Source organism: Bombus vancouverensis, unplaced genomic scaffold (assembly GCF_051014615.1).
Source record: "Bombus vancouverensis nearcticus unplaced genomic scaffold, iyBomVanc1_principal scaffold0022, whole genome shotgun sequence".
NCBI classification, from domain to species: Eukaryota; Metazoa; Arthropoda; class Insecta; order Hymenoptera; family Apidae; genus Bombus; species Bombus vancouverensis.
The window spans coordinates 432,919-455,422 of NW_027468913.1; the positions used below are offsets into that span (position 1 = coordinate 432,919).

Here is a 22,504-nt window from a genome sequence, read left to right on the forward strand (position 1 = left end):
GAGTCAGCACAATATCGCCGTTCGGAAAAATGATTCCGGAAGAAGCATTAGACGCGCGTGCAAACTATGTTATGCAAGTAAAAGACGTCGAATGGACCGAACAAAGGCACAAAAGAATTTGAAGAAAACAACAGCTTCTTGTCCAAATTGTCCCGACCAACCTCAGCTATGTATAGAATGTTTTTTTTTATTTTATTTTTATTTTATATTTTTTATTTTATAACTATTTTTATTTACAACGTATTACAACGTATTTTTATTTTATAACAATTCAACAGTTTTATTATTATGAAATATCTTTTCAAATACCTACGACGATCCTTAGCAAGTAGTCAAATAAGCGACACCCGAATATGGGTTACGCGGCCTGACCAGAAACTTTGCTGACACCCGAATGCGGGTGTCGTGGTAGTCAACGTGTTAATAAATGTTCTTCAGTAAATTATTAATTTGAATTAAAATACTGGTGGAACTAATATACCTAATTTCGTTTTTATCATGTATTGTTTATGTAGATAGCTTGCTGAAAAAATTGTGCAGGAACGAATCGCGTAACAAAGTACAGTGCATTCGAGATGTAACATTTCAGTGCAAATAATAAATTATTTTCAAACAAATAATCAAAATTTTTATTTAAATCTTCTCGAGATTTTTACGTATTACAAGACAATTGTTATTTTATAAATTCAGAAACATAGTTATATCCACTGTATATACTACGTACATATATGTATAAAATATATGATTTTTAGGAATATCTCTCTACTTTAAACTGTTACTAGCAAAAATACTTTGCAAGTAGCATTCTTATATGTTGGATTACAAGCTATTTCAATTAGCCTTGTAGTGAATATACTGTACAATATTTGTAATTTTAGCGAATGTCGTGATATTGTTCTGTAGGAGTACCAAAACATAGTTATCTTCTATTAGCAAATAAAATTCTATTTTTGATGAAATTTAGTAAAAAATATTAAAGTATCCGAGGAACAATTTCTTTTGCCTGCAAAAGTCACTTTGAGCAGGTGAAATCGAATCCTCAAGATTTTGATTAACTTGTGATGATCCGAGATACAGTAAAACTTTGCATCGCTCTATTGAAAAATATTCGTGCGCTAGGAATAAATCTCGAGTAAATAATGAGTTTGCTATTTTAAAGATAAAACGTGTAACAGGCATTACATGTAAGAAATACGATGCGGGCAAAATAACAGCTCACTTAACACTTCTGTTAATTTCTAAATACATAGGATTTTTCACCAGATATTAGCGCTTTTATTGGAACAAACAAATGAAAATGAACAATTCCGTGTAACATATTTCGGAGCCATATTGATCTGATATGTCAAACATATACATTGATATTTCGAAAATTAAAAATTATTTTCTAGAGTTGACATGTTGTTTTTCAGGTAAGTAAAATGTTTTTTAATGTATACTATATCTAATTTATTAAGTGTAATTACTAGTTATTTGCCCCACTTTTATAATTTCCTTTGTATATTATATACATTATAATCTAAAACGTATTTGTTCAACGTATTTGTCGTCCAATACCGATGATTTAGTCATAGACCGAATTTCTTTTACCTGTAAGTTCAATATTTTGGCAACTGAGACTAAATTAGAAGGTGTCCGTTTAATTTTTCTTCTACCTTTTCCCATAGAAAAATGTTTGAAAGTCCAAAACAGAAAAGAGAGAAATGGTCAGAGGAGAACATGAATGGGGGCTTCGAAGCTACTCTTCAAAAATAAAATGGCCCAAAGACAGGTCACTGAAGCTTTCAATGTTTCAAAAACGACGAATGTGAAGTCTGGGCACACGTCGAATGCGCAGATCAAGAAAATATTAAGTATTTTCCATACGATATACATAATAATCAAATTTGAATAAGAATATGTATATTGACATCTAGAGGACTTTTTAAAACATTATTAACCATTTAGAGCAAAAGATCAAATAATTAAATAATTGATCGGTACTGGACGACAATTTTTCGTTTCCTACAAATTCCGACATTACTATTCTTGCACATTGTTAATTCGTCAATTCGTATTATTGAATTTCATAAAATTAATTTTCCTACTTTTATCAAGTTCCATTTGTGCTATAAAGTCACTTTGTAAATTTTCACTTTTATCAACTCTAGCACAAGGTACCGTGCGACTCTCCCCTGCATCTTAATTTGTATGTGATTCGAAATCCAAATTATTCGATATTTTTCATACCAAACTACGATAAAGATTCTTAACAACTTCTGCAAGATTACCTATACTAGCATTTATGACGTTCCTGTCTCACAAGATCAATAACCAAGCCTTTTCCTCGATTCTTTTTCTCTGATGAAACGTTAAATAGTTTTCTTCCTTCTTTCTGTCCGGATGAATTTTATCTTTTTCGTAGGTCATTGATATCTGGTCGCTTTTTTAAATTACTTTTTCCGTAGTTTTCATGTCACAATAAAGAGATTAAAAGATGCTGGATCAAAATTCTTAATGCTTTTCTCACCCACTCCGTACTGTTATCTTTCTGTTCATGTTCAAAATAGCGAATAGAGGTACATATAGAGGCGAATACTTCTGTGTTTAGTCTATTGACACCCCCTCCCTCTCGCCCCTTGATGAGGTTGACTCGTGTTAGATTACAATATCAGTTTGCCTAACAATCAGAACTACATGGAATTTTGGGGATATACAGGCTGAGTCTTCAACAGCAAACCACCTGAATAATTCTTTCAATTTTTTGAGACGCAGGGAAATGTTTGAAACAAAAGTTGTTTGGTTTCGAGGAGGCTATTACGCGATGGAAAAAGTTTTTCTCAGATGGACGCGTTTACGAGTTTTAAAGAACACTTTAATAGGCTTCGTTTTTTTTTTTTTAAGTGTAGCCGTGTAGTTTTGAATACCTATTTGTCCCATTGTTGCTCTTTTGAAGACGGATTTAAATATCGCGGTCATTTAAGGTCACTCAAGGTCATAAAACGTAGTAAAATAGTCCAATCGAACGTAATGTTTCAATATTCCGAAACAAAGGAAAATGGATTTACCATTTTCAAGATAAGCGGCCCGTTTATAAAACACCATTAAACTAGGAGACGCAATCAATTGGAGAAAAGATAAATTTTCTGTGACTACTTATCGTACTCGAATTCGACTCTACATCTTCGTTACTTTGTCGAAATTGCTATGTATAATAATTATTAATTATGAATAACGAAAGAAATCCTTAACCGAAAAATACTTCGTTATTCAGTATTCGTTGTTTAATATAATTATAAAACACCAATCAATAATAACACAGGTACTTCACAGTGAGATATTTGAATTATTCATCTAATATAAAGAATAAGAATTTTGGAACAAAAAATTAAACGGTTAGTACAAACATTCGATAATTGCACGAAAAAGTCCTCTACGTAGTTACACAGCCGTCGTGTCCACTTTGAGAAGGACAGATTTCCCTGAGGTATCGCGGAAATTTGGCGGTCCATTGCGATCGAGCAGTGTAACATGATCCAATATTATCAGTTATCGTTGAGACAATGTGTCCGAGTAATCATTCAAAACTGAAAATTGCCTTATTTTAGGCTTTTTAAAATTAAATTTCCACTAACGCATTTGTAGGATTTCCCCGACTAAAATAAGATCAAACATGATATAATATGAATAATATTTAATTATCAATTATTAAGTAAGCAAATATGTTCCAAATTTTATCGTGTTTGGTGTCATTTTAACCAGTAAAACGCGAGAAACATATTAGCAAAAATTTCATTGATCAAAAATCGCAAATAAGAATCTTTCAACTTATCGCCAGTCTTTAACGAGGCTCTCTTTCTCTTTCATTCGCGTTGTCAATTTTGAGGAATAGAGTCGTTCCTACGTCTCCATAATTGTAACGTTTCAGTCCCGATTTTTGTGCAATTATCGAATGTAATTATTAAAATTGTATACACGACATATTACAAACATTGAATCGAATCTTCTTCTGCAAAACGTTATCGAACACGAAAAAACGAACACGAATAATCGAATCGAAAATTACTAAACGATCGGCTGTTGGATAAGCGTTTACTAAGAATCTGACTAAGTACACTCTCTTAAATGCAAATGACTCATTGAACTTTTTTGATATTAACTTTTTAATGAACGGCAATCCTCGAATAAAATCTTACTCAAACTGATAACATTAACAAAATATTTAAAAAATGTCAAAATCGGCGGTATCTCCTTTTTTTGTAAATATTTACCGGCTATTGAATCCATTGATTCTCGATTGCCTTATCTGTTTGCTTGTGTATATCTTTTATATATACATAGATGGATACACAAATAAGTTTCGTCTATGGCGAGATCAATTTAGCCACCTGAGTAACCAGCTATCTTTCGAATCAACAGATACAATACCGATACAATGATACGACATGCGATGTACATACTCGAAACGTTACAGATTGAATCAATGAATTAATGAATTAATGAAGAGTAACTGCTAATCATTGGTAGGATACACGCTTGTTAAAGATCGAAGATGTCCGTGAATTAATTAGCTTTGAAATTAAAAGGTTAGGTACGTGGGAGATTTTGCGTTTGAGGAAAATTATTCGAAGATAGCAATATGGTTGATGATACGGAAGTGTAGGGGTAATAGGGTGAATGCAACGAGCAATGTATAATAAACAATTGATAATTGGTAATAATGTATAAATAATTCGTAACGATTAAGAATAGAAGCAGATAGTAATATTTAATTAGAACCCATGTTTTTTGTTTCAACTTCCAATTTATGTTCCTTTGATAGCAAAAACTAAAATAGAATTGATTATAATAAATTTTGAATATAGGAGATTGAAAATTGAAATGATTTATCAATTGGGCTGATTTCAAACTAATCTCGTAAAAAAGTTGTAAAGAGGAGAAATATAGCTTTAAGAAATACGCAATTAGTCGAGTGTTTACGGTACGTGCCAATAACAAGACAAGCTTTTGACTTTTGGAGAAGTCGACTGTAACAAAAATATATTATATTATATTATATTATATTATATATTATATTATATATTATAGCTATAATTTTAGCAGATACTGTTTATCTATTTCGTTTTGCGTGTATTAACGTTCTCATGGTGTATCGTATAGTAATTAATGCATCAGATTATATACATATCGGTGTTTGTAGGTAACACGTTATACAGAGTGGAGAAGCAGCATCAAATTGTCACGATTGCAAAATAAAATGAGTGAACGGCTGGTGAAGGAGCAAAATACTCGTACAATAACAAGTGAATGTAAAGGGAGCTCTAAATTCCAAGAAATTCCATTTTATCAGCCGAACAAAATGTATAATCTGATAACGTTTTGAGGATAGTAAGTTAGGCAGGCGAAAAAAATAGGTGTTAACGATCAAGTATAACAGATACAGTAGTAAATATTCAACAATTTTTCAACCGTAATGTATTTATACACAAATCTGAGTACTTTGTATCAAAGTTTCTGTTGAAAATGACAACGTGAGTTCGTGCTCGCCATCCATATGCAGATGCGTTAGTGATAAGAAATAGTAACTAGAGGATGATGCTAGTTACAATCGATAGATTTAATCGATAGGCTTAAGATGTTTTTTTGTTTTTATCCCTAGTTTTTGTAAGCGTGTGCAATAAAGGCTTTTTTTGGCTCAGAACGGTGTAATAGATTTATCCATTCAATAAAATAATAACTACTCTGATCTTACCTCTGAGTATAGAAATAACAACAGTTTCGATACATATATTTTTATGTACAGCATGTATAAAAAGTGTCAGGGCGTATAAGTGTCCACTAGCGTGATTTCGGAGGATCGGAGCCTCTGGATCGATTGATTCACGCAAAATTTTGTAAAAATTGACGTTTGCTGGCACCGTATGCTACTTAGCACGAGGATCAAATGGAACTTTACTGGGAAAGTATATTTGGATACCATGATGTGCAAGATATTATTCTTGTATATGTAGGATTTGTACACATTTTAATCAATTTACTTTTTTTAATCAATTTAATCCTCATTTTATCAATAAATCCAATTATTTTGCAATCTATCTCTATTACCGACTATCGAATTGTTCGTTGTTCCAAAAATGTGTTGCGCGCAATACTGGGCACTATTAAATAAATTTTCATTTAAATAATTGTTTAAATGTTAAAAGACAGAAATAAATTATTTGCAATTTCAACAAGTTTAGATATATTATTTAAAATAATGAGATTAATTGTTATTTACAAATTTTATTTTCTATTTATTCTAAAAGAAAGCTAATAAAATCAGAATCTTTGTTTGAAAGTCTTTTTTCACGCAGTAGATAATTCTGTAATAATGTGAAATCACGCTGATTGCTCCATTCTGTTTATCACGGGCTATCCCACCTGCTAACGAAAACTTGTTGTTTTCTCGTTGATGTCACATTGCTTACTTTCTACCTGACTGCGAAATATAAACTTGTTGCGAATAATCTCGATGTAAGACCCAATGAAATTTCAACGTCATTTCTCCAGAAAACGGTTCAATTGCGACTCATAGCTTATTTTGAAAAGTTGGCAAGTTGGTCCTCGCGATGAGTAGACGTTTGTAAAACTGTATCATCCAGAGTTGTAGAATTAGGGTGGTCCGGTCAAATAAGTGTATTTTTTATATACTCTGTACATATACAGGCTTTTACAGAATAATTCCATACCGCCAGACAGGATAAGACGTCAAACAAGAAAAAAAACATTTTTCTTTTCTTCAGCTTATTTTTGCGCGTAAACTTTTTGTATTTAAAGCTAAAGTTTGAAATAGTTGTCGATACTCTGTCACACTGAACGTATTTCATTGTAAGCTAGCTCAAGCAGAAACAAAGCTTTATACAAGAAAACTTCATCCTCTTCCTTTGACTTACTTTTGCATACAGAAAAATCTGCAGTCTAAGTGTGCTATCCTGAGATTCCTTGATTATACATATCTTTTCTAAATTTTTCGTTTCTGTTAACAAAACTTCCATAAATGATAAAGTGCAGGTATTCCTAAAGGAAAAAAAAATGTAAAGAAACTAAAATTAACGCCCAAACACCCAAAATTTCAACATTAACCCGCCATATATATATTGTTAAATATGTAAATTCGCACGTTCGTGGGGAGACGCGATCTCGAGGAAGTGCGCCAACGGGAATCGTAAATTCCCGTTACGATTGACTAATCGACGCCACGAATCGTTCAATCCCTTATTTCTTTTGGGATAATGAGGGTAGTTAACTTGAAGAGAACGCTGCTATTAACAGATTATTATATATGTCGGAGATGAAAGGAAAACCGGAGCCTTCCCTTTGCAATTTTGAGGAAGCCTTCTAATGCTTTAGCCTAGATTTTATCATAACTGTAATTAAGCAATTGTCATTTGTAATTGTTTGACATTTGTGAAAGCGAAAGTGGGTTCGAGGTGACAACTGGTCGCCGAACGTAGCCACGGTCACGGGATAAACGTTTTGCCTGACGAAGGTGTGGATCGGTTGTATTGTTCTCCCTAGAAATCACATAGAATTGTACTTTGGAGATGCTGATATAATGGGACACACGTTGTATTAGGAATCAATCTCCAGACAGAAACAAGTCGTCCCATATAACGTAATACGTTATACCGTCATACCATATAACGTATTACGTTATAACGTTATAACGTTATACCATATAACGTAATACGTTATAACGTCATACCATTTAACCTAATACGTTATAACGGCATACCATATGATGTATTACGATATAACATCATCCCATATAACGTAATACTTTATAACGTCATACCATATAACGTATTACGTTATAACGTTATAACATATAACGTAATGCGTTATAACGTTATAACGTCATCTCATATAACGTAATACGTTATAACGTCATACCATATAACGTAATACGTTATAAAGTTATATCATGTAAAGTAATACGTTATAACGTTATACCATATATCGTTACATATGTCACGACCGGCGTACTTCAAATCCGACGGACTGACGATAGAGATAAAGCACTCGGCGACAATGTATATCGCTGAAGTGCCTAATGAACCATCAACATCCCAACGGTCCTTCCACCGAAGGTTCTAGAAGAAAGAGCACGTGGCAACGATCGCGGACGCCTAGCAAATGCATGGACGGTGGGGATGTTGAGGGATGACAAAAGAAAGTAATCGGATCCGATCGAAAGTAAAATCATAAGAGTCAGTCTTAGAAAGTCACGCCTAGAGTTCGGAAGTAGATTGTAAAGTGTATTGATGTTAGAAAAAAATAAAATTTTCTTTTTTTATTTTTTACCTCAAATTCCTTTTTTATTTTGTTATTTTACGTGACACATACATCGACACTCTGTGTTACCACAGATTTTATACGAAATAGTGAAATTGGAAATTGAATACTGTATTCAGAGTTAAAATATAATGCTATATGGAAATGAAATAGCACTTCAAAGACTTGATAGATTTCGTTAATAAAATAAAGCAAAATAAATCTTTAATTCACTCACTACGAATTTATGGTATTGATTAAAATCAATGAATGTAGAGTTACTTCCGATTAAGGGTACAACTGTTATAAATTAAGAGCATAATTACATTGAATTAATGGGAAAATGTTGTTATAAATTATTGGTATAACTGTTAAGAATTAATGATGTAATTGTTTTAGATTAATGGCTTAAATGTTATAAATTAATGGCTTAGAAGGTATAAATGAATAGCTTAAATGTTATAAATTAATAGTTTAAATGTGTAAAATAACAGTTTAAATGTTGTACATTATTGGCTTAGATGTTGAAAATTAATAGCTTAAATGTTATAAATTAATGGCTTAAATGTTATAAATTAATAGTTTAAATGTTATAAATTAATGGCTTAAATGTATAAAATAATAGTTCAAGTATTGTAAATTAATGGCTAAGATGTTGTAAATTAATAGCCTAAATGTTATAAATTAATAACTTAAATGTATAAAATAACAGTTCAAATGTTGTAAATTAATGGCTTAGATGTTGTAAATTAATAACTTAAATGTTATAAATTAATAGCACAAATGTTGTTGAGAATTGTGGATCTTTGAAGTCGAAATAATGTTATAAGAACACTAAATTTATACTGAGGATTAATTTTAAAATAGTAATATATTTATTTCATGGACGATTTCTTATATATTCATCGATACACACTTGCACGCGTCTCAGCACTTTCTTCTATACCCGACTGTTAACCGACTGAACAGTTTACATTCATCTGTTTTCGAGACGCCGCGCACACACATACATCCACACGCTGATATTCACATACAAGTATCTCTACTACACATTTAACCCAGTCCAACACAGAAAATTATACATATCTCAACAAATGTTATAAATTAATAGTTTAGACGTTATAAATTAATTGCTTATATGTTATATATTAATGGCTTAAATGTTATAAATTAATAGCTTAAATATTATAAATTAATTTCTCAAGTATTGTAAATTAATGGCTTAGACGTTATAAATTACTAGTTACAATGTTGTTATTTGATATTTTTTTTTATTTACCTTATATTTAAATTCCTCTTGGATGTTCACTGTCCGGAATTTCAGGCACGAAAGAGCTCGCGCGCGACTTCCGCGTTCCTTATATATCTTGACAAGGTGTCGAGATGTCAATCAAACGTTAACGATCTCTTGACATAGCAAAGGACGGGTTTTCCATGATAACAAAATCAAATTGAACAATTTCTTAATTTTTATCGTAAATTGGCGCCTTCGACGATTTAATACGGTATCCATTTTTATCATTTTAATAGTTTCTACAAACTAAGACTAAATTCACACCTCCTTGATACTAGTTTTCGACTATCAATTAGTTTGAACAAAAAGGGAAAAGAGCCTAACGGCAGTCGATGACGTTACTGTGAAATATGTTATGGTATTTAAATAATCAGCCAGATAAAATTCATATTAATCATTATATTATATTATCGATATTCGTTCATTTACTCGTGCTAATTACAAAATAAAATGTTCTCTTTTCTTGAATAACACCTACATCACCGTCTGCGATATTTAAATTTCTTATTTAATGCTTATTTAAAAGTCAGGTACCTTTTTAATTTCTCTCAAGTTAAACGAGTAAATTTACTCGTTATAGTTGTAACATAAAATGGCTATTTTCTTCAATACCACTTGCATCGCTGTACGTGATACAAATATTAATTATGTATCGAATAATATGTACCAATTGGCTGTAATCGCGGTTAGGTATTTCTTCGTTTGATCTATCAAGAGATCTATTAGACTATTAGCGAAAGACTTATTGATTCCTCCAAGATGTATCTTAACTTAAATCTTAAAGATTAACTAAATGATTATATTTGATTAGTGTTCGACAGTGTCTATCATATTCAGCCATCTTCTTTTATAATTGATACTGCTCGGATCAATTATTTTATAATAAATTGCAGATTATGCCACGGTATATTATAAGATATTTGTCTATAGCGCTTTTTTTCTAATTCGTTGATTTTATTATTAGTCTCGTTGGTTTTTCCTGTGAGTATCTGCTGTACGTACATTGGAAATACATAATGGATACGTACATTATATATATATTTTAAAATATAAAAATAAAAAATTAACAATACTATTATAAATATTGCTATTATAATTAATTAATAATAATTTAATTAGATAATTAAATTAAAATAATTTATAAATATTTAACGTAATAAAATAAAATTTTTTAATAAAATTGATAAAAATTGAATTATCTTGTATATAAGTATATATTAATTTTAAAATCTTTATACATATATTTAATTTTATAAAAAAATTAAAATATAAATATAAATATTTTAACTTTAAATTGAAAAAAATGCATTATATATAATTAAATATTTATATATAAAAATTAATATAAAATATAAATGTTTTATTATCTTGAGATATATAATTAAATTATTATTAATAATAGGTAATATTAATTTATAATTATATATTTATTTATATATATATATGTCGGAGATGAAAGGAAAGCCGAAGCCCTTCCTTGGAAATTTTGGGAACATCCTCTAGTACCTTAGCCTAGATATTATTATAGTTGTAATTGTTTAAGATTTGTAATAAGCGAGATTGGGTTCGAGGTGACAATCGGTCGCTGAACGTAGCCACGGTCACGGGATGGATGTTTTATCTAACGGAGGTCTGGAGTGGTTGTATGTGTTTTCCGAGAAATGTGGTTGTGGCGGCATGCGGCCTCGAGAGCGGGCCGAGCCACGTGTGATGTTGCCTCGGAGGTGCCGATGCAATGGGACATACATTGTATTTAGTAACCAAAACTCCAGGCAGAAACTGCCTAGCAACGGCGTTTGGAACTTTCTCGATGCTTCCAACGAGTGTGCCTAGCAACGGCGTTTGGAACCTTCTCGATGCTTCCAAACGGGTATAGAAAACAAAATGCAATCGTACAGGGAGAAAAATCTCCACGAGGCTGGCATTCTTGCGATTGCCTTGGAGAGTGATACATCGAGCATTTTCGACGATCGCATTTGCGTCTAAGTTAGTTTCGCTTAGTAAGGAGTTATCCCGGTGACCGTGGATTCGTTTGAACTCAAACATTGCTAATAGTATTATTTAATTTAATTATTCGTAGATCGTATTATTCATTAGGCTTAGTGTTTGTTAGACTTATTATTAGTTGTACTTATTATTTGTTAAGCTTAGTGATAGACCTGTATATACGTGTAAATAAAATCTCGGCTTTGTGAGACGATGGCTAGTCCACATGAAGAGTCGTCGCGCGCCCAAAATTCGAATCCTGATCCGACATATATATACGTCGGGTTTACATTAGAATTAGGGTTAGGGGCGTGAAACGAATCTTCGTTTGGGTTACACGTTGTCGTTATGCAATAGAGAAGACATTGACTAGTGCAAATACGATTACCATAGAACCGGACAAGTAACCGTGGTTATTAGATATTCGAGAGACTAATGACAATGATCCTAGGTTCAATAACGAATCCGCGGACAACGGGACGGTAGTCGTACGCACTCGCAAAAAATCTAAGTCGGATTCTGTGTTAATATTCGCTGACCGTAAGGAGTTAATCCTTTTTTGTCGATGAAACCGCAAGAGAGAGAGACTTTCCGACCCGGTGATACCCCAGAGGAAAAATATGACGGGGTGTGTCTAAGGACACGAGATCATCGGATTCGTCGGGGACATCCTACGTTCGGAAAGTAAGGGAAATTGACGTTGCTGCTAATTGGCCAATCTCCATATCGGTAGTTAGAAAAGGATGCTAGCCGCCCTTGAGGGAGGGTTGCTAGTGGGAGACGTCGTTCGTGGAAAAATAGGTCTCTCCTGTCTTCCCGTAACTGGGACAAAGATTGTGTATCTGTTGAAGGATTTTAGGTAACTAGATATTAGTGTTTATGACGGTCCTCGGGCTAGCCGATCACGTACTGTGGAGACGCGTCGACATCTGGTAAACATCCTGCCCGGAGAATAGGATCTGCGTGTGGCGAGCTACGGGACAGAAACCGTTGGAATGTTTACTGCCATGTGCCGCTACAAATCTTTCTTTTAAGGAGAGCTATAGGATTACTTAATGCCTTTGTTAGATGGAGAGTTCGTCCCGTTGACCGTGTGACACCAATTACCTCTCAGAGAAAAGACATCGACTCCCGACTGTCGGACGCCAACGCCGCGACGCATCTTAGTCCCCATCAGAGATAAGGCCCCAACCCCGACTTTCGGACTCCTTGGAATCCACACCAAACCCCCCAACATCCCCAAGCCAGGGTGTATATAAGCCGAGACTTCACCCAGCCCGGGGAGTTCTCGTTCTAGTTGCTGTTCTTGTACAACACCCCTTTCTCTGTTCAACGTTATTCTACTGTAAGTGCCAAAGTCATAATAAAGTTCGATAAAAGAGAATTAATAGTTGGGCTACGACTCAGCTTTCTTTTCTCTCGCAACCCAAGTATCCATTTTACGTGACATTTTGGCGATCCGTGCCAGGATCCATCAACTTCAAGAAAACGAAATTACGCATTTCGGATGCGATCGACTGCAGATCAGCTCACTTTGCGTGAAAACAACTTCTACGGAAAGCGGACTACGGTCATCACCAAAACTGAAACTGGTCACGAAAAGAAGAATATTCAGGTAAAGAACTGGATTCTTTTAAATATTATCGTACTCGTCGCAATAGCTTCGCTAGTACAGACTCCAACAACAGTACAATAACCACTATGAGCAAAAAATCAGAAGACACATCTTCTGTTAGCCCTATGGCTACTGGTGTGGATCCAAGTATTCGGGCCATACTAGACGCTATGCAGAAGCAGAACGAAATCAAGTTAAGAAAACTGTTAAAGGAGACTATTAAAGAAGCTACTAGTCGGAGTTATCAGGGTAGTTTAGTTTCTAATAATTTGAACAAAAGCTTGGAGAAAACAGACGTTACTGTAGGAAATGAAGAAATGGTTTTGAAAGAATTTTCAAAAGAATTGCAGTCTAATGTAGAAAATTCTTATGAAAAGAAAGTATCAATTGACACCGCTTCACAGGATTATATTTTCATTAAAACAGACTTAATGTTTGATGTCAATAGCTCGACAGAATACCAGAAAGAGTCTGTGAAACGAAGGAAAGAAGATATTGCAGTATTGTATAATGATTTGTCACCATCTTCGTCACAAGATACTCAAAATTTACAAGAATGGTTTGACAAAAAAAGTAAAAGTTTAGGAGAAGCAGAAAAAGATCATAACAAGAAGGATAATATTTCAATGAGAAATATTTTGGACGGCGATACAAATAAAGAAAACCAAATTGAAACGAAGGAATTAGAAGCAGTTAGTAAATCAACTGCTGAAAATGATACAAAATCAATAGACAACGTTGAACAAAATATATCGTTAGAATCCATACAAAAAGCAAGAGATAATGCTTACAATAATGAACATTTGCTTATAGAAGAAGACCAAATGATGACAGCGAAAAATGCGTGTGACACTACAGAATCAAAAACTTCAGCAGATCTTATGTCGAGAAATTTAGATGCTAATACACAAGAGAAGTCTTTAGAGAATAAAGATGACAAGAATCCATCTCCATCTATATTAGATAGTAGTAAACGGAGCAGTCGTTATAATGTTGCTGCAAAGCCTGCTACTTCGCCAAAATTTGAAGAAATTGTTTATAATCAAACCAGACAATCAAACACAAATAAAATTTTGCGAAGCGCTTTAAAGACGAAATTAATCGAAGACAAGTCTGAAATAATTAATAAACAAAAGGCATCGGAAAATGTAGAAAATAAATTTGCCAAAGAAGAAAAAAGAGGTGTTAAACAAAAATCAATTTCAGATAGTGAAAACGAAACAACTGATACTCGTCAACGGAGGGAAGTTCTTTTAACGAACACAGCTAGTGATAGCGATAGGTATAAATCTGTAGAAAATGATAATGCAGTAACGGGTGTAATAGCAACTGATGAAGCGAAACATAGAGGCAGACCTAGGAGATCGGATAAAGTCGAAGTTAAAAAAGATGAAGATACAAGGAAGATCCTAGAAAATGAGAAGGGTGGATTAGAAGAACAAAGAAAACTCGAAGCAGATACAAAAGAAGAAACTGCAGAGACAGAAGTCAATTCAAAAGGTATATTAAATAATAAGTGCGATTTACTTGATACCGAAAGAGCTATTGAAATTAATGATACGGTTCAAGCTATTAAATTTACTGAAGGTAGAAGCCGCACTCAAAATGATATGGAAGATGTAGTAGAAGATTCACAAGAATTATCTAATAAAACTAAGTTATCAGAAATAAGGATTGCACTTAACAAAATTGAATATACAAAAACTATTTTACGGAATAAAAAGAATTCATTAGAGAGAGAAAGAGGAGTAAGGAAAAAGAAGAAAATGTACAGACAGAAATTATTTCAAAAAATATATCAGATGATAAATGTGATTTGCTTTAGAAAAAAAAAAAAAAGAATATTATCCACAAACTACATTAGGAATTTATCTATTTTAGTGAGGAGAAAGAGAAAGGATACTGGAGTTGATCAATAGACTGTGGATTTTGAAGCGTTTATGAAAAACTTACAATTTTAATAAAATATTCAATGTAAAGTCTTTGTTATAATATTCAGATAGATAGATGAAAAAAAACTGAATTTGCATAATTACTCATGGCTTATTGATCAATCATGCGACTCGTTCAGAGGTAACTCGAGTTGTAAAGGCGACAATTTATTAAAAATGGTATATCTGACGTACGATGCATTTGCTCATGTTAAACTATTTAAATAAGTATAAAAATCACGCGAAAAAAATCTACTGAGAATAATGTTGAACTAGTTAATAATAATAAATCATATAGTGAAACACAAACCTTAAATCAAGATTTTAAGTTCAAAAAAAAAAAAGAAAAAAAAGAAGAAAGAAGTTGATAAAATGACAGCAACATGTAGCAGCAGGCGAGAGAAAATAAGCCAAATTTCTAAAAGAAGAAACGATGCTCAGGAACTCGAAATTTCTCGAGTGGATATGCTAAACAACGAATTTAATGAACAGTTGAAAGAACGTGAAACAGCAATAGAAGACTTACATCAAATGTTAAAGCATCAATCGGAAATTCATAAAGTTACCTTAAATGAAGCAAGTTTGAAAATAGGAGAACTCTCTGATAAAATAAAATGTTTTAAAGGAAAAGATAGCCAGATACCGAAACGTAATGAATTACTCGAAGAAGAACAGAATAAATGGAGAAGTTTAGAAAAAATGATTACAGAAAAACTTGAAGAAGAAAAATCCCGTTAGGAAACAGCTGAAGACGAAGTGAGAAAGCTTTCCAAATATAACGAGCAACTTCTAAAAGATTATCAAGAAATCCATAAAAAAAAAAAGAGAGAAAGGAAATACGCTGAGGTTGTTCATCATAATCACAGGTAAAGAATTAAACATGTACCTCAACTGAAAGATAAAATCAATCGACAGGATTTATATGCGAAGAACATAAGAACACAATATATAGAACAGCACAAGATGATCGAAAAGTTGAGAGCAAAAGGAAAACGTGTGCATAATAAAGGTAAAGAGAACACATAATGTATCTTCACCAGGGGCGCATGATCCAAAATTAAATAATAAAATAAAAGGTTTTGTTACTGAAAAGTTAGAGAGATTTCATGACAACAAAAGTATTGCCTGTGCAGAGTGCAGTGTATCAATGTGCACTAAAAATGCAAGCAACGTGACGATTACTTTTAGAACACCACAAGCACCACGAAAACACAATCAAGACCAAACAAGATCAAGTTCAAAAGTGAAGTTACTGCTTATTACTGCTATACGTAGCTTATACTGCTAACGACCAAAAATTGAATTACGATTCCGAGCATCAACTCGCTGATCTTCAAGTAGAATGTTCCGACAAAGACAGGACGACACAAGATTTCGAGAAGCACATAGAGGACATGAAGGAGGAAGTGCAAAAATTAGAATTGCAACTCGACGAGTTACAAAAAAAAACACACACACACACACGCACGTAAAAAGAGTTCAATCTTTTGGAATACAAATTGAAGAACTAACAATAAAATTAGAAGAAATAACATAAGTCACAAATATGAAGTTGACTTGCTGGAACAAAAAAAAAGGCCAAACTTAATTCATGTGTTAGTAATTCAATGGAGGAACGTGAAGCTGGAGCTAAAGATGCAAAAGAGATAAAATGTAGTTCTTGAACCACAAGGACAAATAATCTGCCCTTCAATGTGAACTAAACGAACTAAAGGGTGAATATGAAAAAGTGGGTGATTTTGGATATAAATATGAAGAAGAAACTAATAAATTGAAACTGGATTTTGAAAAATAAGAAAAATGATCCTTGTCAATGAAAATAAATTTGAAATATTGCGTAGGGTAGAAATTGAAGGTAAAGTAAAAGATATGAACGAACAAAATAATTTTCTTAGAAAAGAACTGGAAAACGTCCAAAAACTTTCCAAAGATGTTAATAATCGCTTACTTGAGGCGAACCAAGAATTAAAAGATTCACATAGAAAACACACTCTTATTTGAAAATTGAAAAAAAAAGAAAAAAAAACATCAAGAAGAATTAGGTGATATAATAAAACTTCATGATGAAGAAAAATATAAACTGATACAGCATTGGTGTTCTGTAGAATGTCAAACTGCCATAAAGGGTTACATTGATGGAAAAGTGCAGTAAATATTTAAATAACAATCCATGACTTCTTAAGTAATTGTAACAATCTTGATGTTTTACTATGGAACAACTAGATGAAGTGCACAGTGACATTAATAAAGTAGAATCATCGATAAAAGTAGATGTATCTTCTTCATTAATATCAGAATCAACGACTGATATTATAAAGAATGTGCATGATATTCCAGAAAATCAAAAAAAAAAAAAAAAATAAGTCACAGGAATGTACAGATAATACAATTCAAGATGGTTTAGTAGTAAATAAATGTGATGTAACAGATTTAAATAAAAACAAAAAAAAATTTTTTAAGTAAGGAAAGTAGTGAGACAGAGAGCATAAAGAACGCTGCGATTAATGAAGTAGAACAAAAAATAATAAATAAGGACCCACAAATTGATGATCAATATAAAAAAAAAAAAAAGATGAGAAATTTCAAGAAGAGCAAGCAGAGAATACAACTGAGATTGGAGATCATTCAAGATATGCAGGTGACACATCTTTAGATAAAGAAAGTACGAACGATGTTGAAATATTTAATACAAATGAGGGTGAACAAAACATTGAGAAACACAACGTTTGTACAGTGTTAAATATAGATACAGTTAGTGTTACTAATGCTCAGTGTCAAGCATTAATTAAAACACTTGGTGAAACTTTTGATGATAAAGCCCAAACATTGCATGTCACGGATACAGACACAGATTTGTCTAAACTAGTTGATAGTAGTTCAGAAGTAATGGTACTGACTGTAGAAACTATTATATATTAATGATATGAATGAAAGTACAGAAGAAAATATTGTTTTAACTGTACGTGAAAAGGATGCTGTTGTAAATTCCAATGAAGAAAAAAAAATGTTTCTGCAGAACAAAAAGGAATGAAGAACGCTGAAATTGTAAATGAAGAATTTAATTCGATAGGTTAAGCACGAGAAAGTGATGGAACAATTATAGAAGTAATTTCAACAGAAATTGTGGCCCAAGAAGTTTCTGAAAATTGTAGCCAGAAATACAATTATGACATATTAAATCATACAAAGACAAGAAACGATTCTATAACTCCTATTACCTCAGGAGTAATTAGTGATCTAGAAACTGCAGATGACATTGATATTAAAGAAAAGAATAACAAGAAACAACAAATGGAAATGGCAAGATTGATCTTTTGATAGTTCACATAAAATTAATGTAGAAAAGAAAATTATTCATAATAAAATTGTCGTACTTATACATGTTGCTAATACAGAAGGAAGGAATAAATCTATAAGTGAAGCAGATAAAGTGCGCATAACTAACAAAAGAAGTGTCATTCAGGATATCTTTGATGATTGGGGCATTGAAAATGCAGAAGATGACAGTCAGTCGGTATCCAAAGCTCCAGATACTGTGGAAATTGAATTGAAAAGTTTACTAAATGACACAAAAACACGAACTATAGAGGAAAGCACAGTTGTACTGGTTGAAGAAGAAATTACATGCATGGAAAAAGAACCAGTTGTAGATGCTGAAAAGGCTTTAGAAGTTGCTAAACAAAACAAAGAAATGCAAGTATCAAAGGAACAACTGGATAACAATCAAACTATAAAGAAACAACAAGATAGTATAAAACCATTACTCAAAGACCACTAATTCATTCTATATCACAGGCTGTTAGAAAGTCTACAAAAGATTCAACACGTGATACTGCGGCATTTCGTCAAATTTAGCAAATTATCCCTATTAATCGTAGTCGAAATTTAACCAGCCAACAACCTTCACAGGTTGAAATAGCAAAAGCATATACCACGACGAAGAAGAACAAGTACAAGTCGAGCCAGACAGAGTCCAATTCCATCGCTCCATACTGAGGAAACACTAAGATTTTGGAGGACCAAAATCAATCTAAAGAGGGGGTATGTGACATCAATCACATCTCAACCTACATCAGTGATAATACATCGACGGTCGACTTTCGAACACTTTTGGACACATCACCACCTTATCATCATAGCATACACCAAGACTGTGACGCACCTTAGTCCACATCAGAGATAGGATATGGACCCCCGACCTTTGGACACTTTTGGATACATCACCACCTTATCATCATAGCATACACCAAGGCTGTGATGCACCAAAGTCCACATCAGAGATAGGATATGGACCCCCGACCTTCGGACACTTTTCTACATCATAACCTACACCTATCCCCTCAACATCCTAAAACCAAAACGTATATAAACCGAGACTTCACCCAGCTCGGGCAGTTCTTGTTCCTCTTCTAGTTGCTGTACTCATACAACCCCTATTCTCCGGTTCGGTGTTATTTTGTAAGTGTTTATAATAAAGTTTTATAAAGGAAAATAAGTAGTTGGGTTACGACTCAGCCTTCTTACTACCACCCAAGTACCAACTTTACGTGACAGGAGCCGCCTCGGACCTAAGACTGATAATATAGGACTTGGGTTAAGTAGTAGAAAGGTAGTCGCGATACACTGTGTGGTTTTTAATAGTTCTTACACACGGTGTGCACGCGAACCTTTCCCACCAAACTAGATTAAGAGTGGGGCCGCTCCACTGGGATACGTCGCAAGAGAGGGTAGGAGATCCGACCGGCCTTGGATACAGTGTCCGGCCGTGGGAGGGAGGAATCCGTCTTCAATGTCTCTGCCATGTACATAGCTTTGTTTCCCCCTCCTTCCATTGTGTCTAAGGCATGAGCCTGCTAGGTAAGCCTTACCGATGAGTCCACTAGCAGGCTCTGGACGAAACACACTTTTTTTCTTCTTTTTCTCCGTCTTCCTTCATATATCCGTGATAATTGTAGCCTGCTGGCTGTAGATGTCGCTTGCCGGGGTGTAGTACTGCTGTATTTCCTTCTTATTTAGATGTCGTGGAAGAAAAATCGGACTTTGGAAAAGTACGAGGCACCGGGATTTGAACCCGGGATCCGAACGTTTGTACTCTATGGCGCTAACCACTGCGCTGCCGTCGTCCGACACTAGTTGGTTTCGAGTGGTGAGATTTGCGTTCTCGTGTGCCGCCACGAGAGGAAATCTCAGTGTGGGTGTGCTTTCTGAACGAAGAACGCGGATTCGTTGTTCACACTTTTCGTTAGGAAAGTGAGGATGCCCATTAATTATAGCCAACGTTAATGAATGAAGATAGGAGGAGGAAGCCTCCTACCAACGTGGCTCGTGGGTGACATTGTTTATTGGAAAAATAACTACCCGCTTTCTCCGTTATTTGTAAGAGTGCGCAATAAACCTAAGCATTGTTCTAAGGACCATCCATAAACCGAAAACACTTACAGGGTTAGAGATTCCTTCAAGCTATTAAGATTACGTCAAAGGATTCAGTTTATAGGATATAGTATGTAGTAGATCAGTATATAGTATAAAGTTTCAGACGGCGCACGGACCATCGTACGCGCCGTAACAGAGAGAGTTATAAGAATATACATAAAATGTAATTAAACATCGCAAAAGTAACTTAATTAGAAATGACTAGAATGTATGATGTATAATATAATGAATTCAAATTGTCTAAAAAATATTACAAATTTATAGAGATTTTACTATAAAATGTTTTTAACAGAAGCTGATACAGTTATATAGCATTTTCAAGCATTTACGAACATTAATGTACGAATTTGAAATTAGCAATATTGAAGCGCGGTACTCGGAAAGACGAATGTACATGGATAATTGTATGCACTAATCAACAATACGGTTATAATTGCATGCTTGATAGAAAAATATCATCGTAAAATTGATATGATTTCATGGAAACGCGTCTAACTTGGTATCTCGAAAGTATCTTAAGCAAACTAATTAGCGTGCCTGTTATGTCTTTTAAAATGTAAATTAACATGTAACAAAGAAACCTTCATCAATTTGATTCGCTTCAAACTGCGCAAATAAGTAGTATAAATAATATTTGTGATAGATTTGGCATCAATTCCATGTTTCCTTTAATATTTGCCTTTAGAAAGTCCAATTCGTTTCACGATTATACAAATTACTAAAAAAATGTCTATATTAGTAATTTATTTATTTTGCATTAATCGTGACATGTTAGTTGCATTATGTTATATGTAAACTACCACAGAGGAAAAATGATAATCTTTCAGTTATTAGTTTTCTGATTTTAATGTCATTTTATGAGTACTTTAACACGAGGTACTTGTAAATGAAAACAACCAATTAGGTCTAAAAACATAAGCCTGTTACCAAGACTCTTATTAAATTGAACAAGCTTTTCAAAAATCGAACGTGTATATTAACGCGAACTTATTATTTGACTGATTTGACTGATTTGATTGACATCCGAAATTGGTGAGATCATATGAAATTTTGCTTTTCGCGGTTCGGTGTATAAGAACGCGTCACCGATTGCTCAACTTTCGATATAAAAAGCGGATCAAGTCTACCGGATTATCCTACAGAAACGCATTAATTCGTAAGAGTTAGTCATCATCTGGATAATAATTATCTGAAGAAACTTTCAACGTGAAAATATAAAATTTTCATTGATTACATATTGCGTTCGCCATAATTGAAAAAATGGTAAACCTTCGATCTCATCTTTCTAATACACATTTTCTTTACCTCGTGATAAATAAATTCTTGGAAATTTAGGAAAATTTTCAGTGATCATTTTAAGGAATTTGACAAATTTCCAACGAGACTATGTGACACCGTTAGGTAAAAGTGACTCAAATGTAGTAGCGACATTAAACGAGAAATCTATAAAGGTGTCATTAGAAATTCTAAGAATGTCTCTGCATCTTTATCTTAGGTATTACGCCAATAGTTTTCATTACCGTGATGTAATATTTATCATGCTTATTTTGTACGTAAAACGAATCGTTGGAATATTCCCGAAGCTAACGAAGCATTTCCCAAAAGCTAAACCGAAGAAATTAACGCGAATAGTTAAGTGAAATTTTTCCATTAACTTGCTGACCAACCGGCAAATAAAAAATCATAAAAATTGTTTCAATGTGTTGAGGTCACGCATAACTTCTTTTTTCATTGACGATTACCGAAATAAAATAAAATTTCGAAATTGTACGAAGGCCACGTGACCAGATCGTATTGGAATTTGAAGTGCATGGAAAAAGACAACTCGAAGTACAAACCTTGAGCTGTACTACTCGAAGTACAAACGTGAACTAATGGATGCAGAAAAGCAATTAACGCCAAACATCCGAACAGCATCTTGGAGCCCGTCATTGTTCTGAAATAAAAGAAGTG

The 22,504-nt window shown here is 33.4% G+C and overlaps 1 long non-coding RNA gene across 1 annotated transcript in view; it reads right to left on the minus strand.

The window, feature by feature from the left end:
- The window catches only part of LOC143304085 (uncharacterized), a 246,164-nt gene that overhangs the window by 108,945 nt on the left and 114,715 nt on the right, over nt 1-22,504 (minus strand). The gene's annotated exons all lie outside the window — the stretch shown is intronic.